Genomic DNA, 5,149 nt, shown 5'->3' with positions numbered 1-5,149 from the left:
CATGGCTTGAATGTTGAAAGTAGAAGACTCAGTCCGATAATTTACAATTATGAATAAAATGCTAAGGTCTCTAATGGATTAAGCCAACAGGATGTAATAACAGGTGGGCAATGTAAGCAAAGAGAAGGGAGTCCTAAAAAATGAAATGAAAGCTAAAAATAAAAATAAGCACTGTAACAGAATGACGAATTTGTTTCATTGGCGTTTTAGCAGTCTGGACGCAGCTCAGGGAAGACTGTGTTTATACATACATCTCAACAGGCACCTGAGTCCCTTAAAGTAAAGCAAACAAAGAAAGAAAATGAACAAAATTCACAAGAATTTGTAAATAACTAAAATCAGGAATGTGTACAAAATTTACAATATAAACAAACAGATGTAATATCTCTGAAACATGAGTGACTGAGAATTTCCCCAAAAATAATTTATCTAAACTTATATGATGCAGCTAAAAGCAACACTTAGGTGAAAATGTGTAGCACTAAATACACATATTAGAAAAAGCTAAAAGATCTAACTTTGTATCTTAAGTCAACACCTCAAAAAACCAGAGAAATGAGAGAAACTTGAATCTGGATTAAAGAGAATATAAATGATAAGAATTATAAGAATATATAATACAAATGAAATTTAAAATGGAAAATTAGCAGAGAAATCAACTAGATTAAAGTTGTTTGCAAATATCAATAAGAGTAGTAAGCCACTAGGTTCTAGCCAGGCCAACTGAAAGAAAATGTTATAAGTGAAAAGTTAAATCTCTAACACAAGCCCTGAAAAGGGGTCATTTCCACAGATCCATACTCTTTAAAGGCATAATACAGAAACACTATAACCAACTCCATATTCCAAATATTAAGAAACTAGATGACATGAGAAAACCCCTTCAAAGATAGGGGTACAAAGACCACACAAGGAAAAAAAGACAACTTGAATTTGTCCATATTTATCTCTAAAATAGAATCAATAAATAATAATCTTCTAAAACAGGAATCACCAAATCCATGTAGGCTGACTGATAAATCCAACCAAATAGTAAAGGCAGAAATTCTGCCAATTAGCACACTCTCATTTAAGAATAAAAACAGAATCAATACATTCTTGTGTTATTTGTCAATTGTCCTAATAACAAACCCAAAAACACCTTATGAGAAAATTGCATGCTAATAGCTCTGATGTTCATAAATACAACAGTTGCCCACAAAATATTAGCAAATCAAACAAGAATGATTTATCCCAGTTATGCACGTTGCATCTACAAGCTGAAAGAAAAAAATGTACACTATCATATCAAAAACAAAGAGAAGTCATACAAGCTATGCAACAGTCATTCAAGACTGAAAATCTCAGTAAGCTCGAAATGGAAAGGAAGTTCCTCAAGTTCATGATTTTTACAAAACCTCCATGGCTAACCTCATGCATAATGGTGAAAAACAGAAAATTTTCCCACTAAAACTGGGTCAAGACAAAGATGTCTCCTTTCTTCTCTGCTTTTTCACATTAAATTGTTTTAGATCTTACACTAAAGTAACAATAACAAAATCTTATGCAGATTAAGAAAAAAGAACAAAATTGTTCTCTAAGAACATAATCATCTACAAAGGAAATAGATCAAAAGTAACAAAAATGTTTTGCTTATGGAGCTATTTGAAAAGCTGTAGGATTATATTAAAATAATGGCATTGATAAGTCAATCTCTGGGTAGAAGGGATATCTCAGAAAATAAAACATTGGCCTAATATGCAGAAAAACCTGAGTCTGAATCCCCTTGCCCATGTAAAACTGCCAGGATAGTAACACATGTTTGTAATCCCAGAACTGAGAAAGTAGAGACACATGGATCCTTCAGGGTCACTGGTCAACCAGCCTAACATTTTTGTTGAGTGCCAGATCATTGAGAGACCCTGCATCAATAAATAAATTAGCCGGCATCTGAATTACAACATCCAAGACTGACCTCTGAATAATGCACGTGCCACAGCTTACATGTGAAACAATGTGCATATTAGCATACCCCCCCCAACACACACACTGACACAAACACACATAGAAAATTCAATCTCAGCCGGGTGCTGGTGGCGCACGCCTTTAATCCCAGCAGAGGCAGACGGATCTCTGTGAGTTCGAGACCAGCCTGGTCTACAAGAGCTAGTTCCAGGACAGGCTCCAAAACCACAGAGAAACCCTGTCTCGAAAAAAGAAAAAAGAAAGAAAAGAAAATTCAATCTCTTTCCTATAAGTAATTAAAAGGTGGAGTGTAAATTGAAAACCACATCATCACTACATCAACACTCCCCTCAAAATGAAATGTACAGATCTAAAAAAAAACCATGCAAAATATGTAAAATGCTGATAAGTATCTTTTAAAGTAGTCTTTAAATTATAATTTGTACTAGTATATAATCCAAATGTACTTTATAAGAACATATATATCCATTAAGCTACATGTCGATAATTTTGAAATAACAAAACAGGATGTTGTAAGAAATATGTCCGCCCACAGTACTTGTCAATCCTCAGCCTCTATTGCTTCGTGGTGCTCTGTAAGACTCCTGTTTGCAGAAACAGATGTTTTAGTAGTAGGGCAATAATTGTTCACAGGTTAAATAGTAAGTGAAAAATATATACAGGATTAAAACAAGACGTTCAATTTGTACATATGCAGGCATATATAAATATGATCTCTTTTAACAATATCTTTGTGTGTACTTTTCTGTGATTTTATAATATGTAGAGGGAAGTCACATGCCAGGTTTTGAGAGGCAAAGTAATAACTGCTCCCAGAGTCCAATTGTCCAGGTTATAAATATAGACATGGGAATTGAGAAGTCCAAAGGGGACAGTGAATTATAATTATTATTTCCTTAGTGACCTTATCTGAATCTGCGAACAGTTACCATTTCTGTCAAACCCCTTTGTAGGTTTTATTAAACTTAGAGCATGAATTTTCCCCTCTGACCAAAGTAGCAAAAATACTTTTCCTCCATTCCTGACTAGATGATTTTTTTTTACATTTTGTATAATTAGAAGAAAATGATCAGATCATTAGATGAATTTTGGTTGAAATATTCTCACTATTATTTTCTTGTTGTTTCATTTAATTCTGTCTAAAATACTCCACTATAATAACACCTAACTTTATTCAAAGATCTTTCACATAGAGCTCTGCATCTAGTACCCCTAAATTTGAATCGTCTTGGGGGAATCATAATACACGAAGTAAAATAGAAGCAATTGCACGATGCTCCAAGACAAAACTCTTCCAGGAGTCCCCTCCCACTCTGTGCTCACTCCAGTTCCTAACTGCACCCGAATTACTGTGATCACAATTCCTACTTCTCGGGGAATTGTTTCCTCTGCTTCTTTCACATATTTTTTTTTTTGGCTGTGTGTGTGTGTGTGTGTGTGTGTGTGTGTGTGGGAGGGGGGGAGAGAGAGAGAGAGAGAGAGAGAGAGAGAGAGAGAGAGAGAGAGAGAGAGAGAGAGAGAGAGAGTTTATGTATGTATGTGGGGGATGGAGCAGGGTCATACTATGAGTCCCAGCCTGATCTCAAACTTCTCAGCTTCCAGTGTGCTGGAATTTCAGGAATGTTCCAAACCAACTCAGCTTCACTCCAAGCTTCCACTTCATAACTCTCTGCTCGACAGCCAGGAAATACCACCCTTTCCTATTATGCCGTTCAATTGTCAAACAGAATGCTGCTTTGAGTCCCAGATGTTCGCTAGAGACACAAACTTCAACCTAAAGTCAATCACAAAGCTGTGTAATCCACAAAGTTGTTTGGACTGAATGGGAGCTCCTTAAACAGTGCTGTTTCTCATGTCATCTATTCAGTGTAGTTTGCAGACATAATTTTGTTCTGCACTTGTGTGTGCACAGTTCTTAGAGAACACATACATACACACACAGAGAGAGAAGGGGGGGTGGAGTCTTCCTGGGACAAACCTACTTTCAGAATAAAAATAATTTATCCCAACATGTAAAAGATAATTTCCTATTTGCTTTATAACTTTTAAACCTAGTAACGACAAAGAATAATAAATTGCTCCCATGTCGCATATGTCAAATTTCATCCTCTAGGATCAACTAAGAGCAATAGAGTACAAAGTTGCTTCCTGGAAAAGGACAGCCACCTTAGCTGGATGAAAAGGAGCCTTAGGCTAGCCATTAAAAAGTTGTATAGGTTATACATTAGTCCTATTTAAATACAGAGATGAAGAAAAGCTATGGAAAAAATTAAGAAAAGATTCACAGATGACTTGAAACTGAGTGAAAGCTGGGGGAATATGAAATATTTGGAAGTTAGAAAACACTCAGAATGGAAGCTGATGCAACAACCACAAGCACATGCCGAAAAAGAGTTGTTGTGTCGGGCATGGTGAGACCACCTGACAAGTAAGACAGAAAGTATGCTGACAACCAACAGAAATAATACCTGGTCAGGAAATGTCATGATGAAAAGATTAGCAATTATACTGAATAGATAATTACTAAAACCCTTAAAGAGAATAATATCATGAATTCAATGAAAAGCTTACGAAAGAAAACACTCAGCTGCTGGATCTGGATCTGCAGCTCCGTAAATAGATGAAAGGCACAAATAGACAAATAAATGATTGGATCCTTGAACACAGTCCTTGAGGCTGTAAAAATAAGCAATCTGTCTTAGAAATCATCTAGGCATATTATAAAGTTTCATAACCTCTATGGCTATATGTAAGAGAAAGAAAATAAAAAGAGTAAAGAAATGCATGCAAAGGAACAGCTTCTTTGCTTATCTATGTGATACAAGGACTCACAAAATGAGGACAGCAGTCATCCCATTATTTGACACATTATAGGTAACTTAGTGTTTCTTCTACAATTCCTCTGTCAGTCTTATTAATATTTACAATGAAGCTATGGTCAGGTAGCTGGTGAAGCTCGTCTTCATGGAATCTTGAGGAAAATGGCTAGAGGACTATCTCAGCTAGGATGTACATTGATATGATGTGTATATGGCTGGGCCATTCTCATCTGCTCTACATTCTTCAAGAAGTCTCTTTTTGTCTTGTGACTGCTTGTTGTCTCTACAGATGATCTCAAACGTAGGGTAATAAGATTTTTTTTATATCAGTTCATTGGCCTGGTGTTCACAAAAGGACAGAAGCA

This window comes from Alexandromys fortis, unplaced genomic scaffold (assembly GCF_014885135.2).
Source record: "Alexandromys fortis isolate MF-2015 unplaced genomic scaffold, M_Fortis_MF-2015_v1.1 scaffold_135, whole genome shotgun sequence".
Lineage (NCBI taxonomy): Eukaryota > Metazoa > Chordata > Mammalia > Rodentia > Cricetidae > Alexandromys > Alexandromys fortis.
This window is presented reverse-complemented; position numbering follows the sequence as displayed.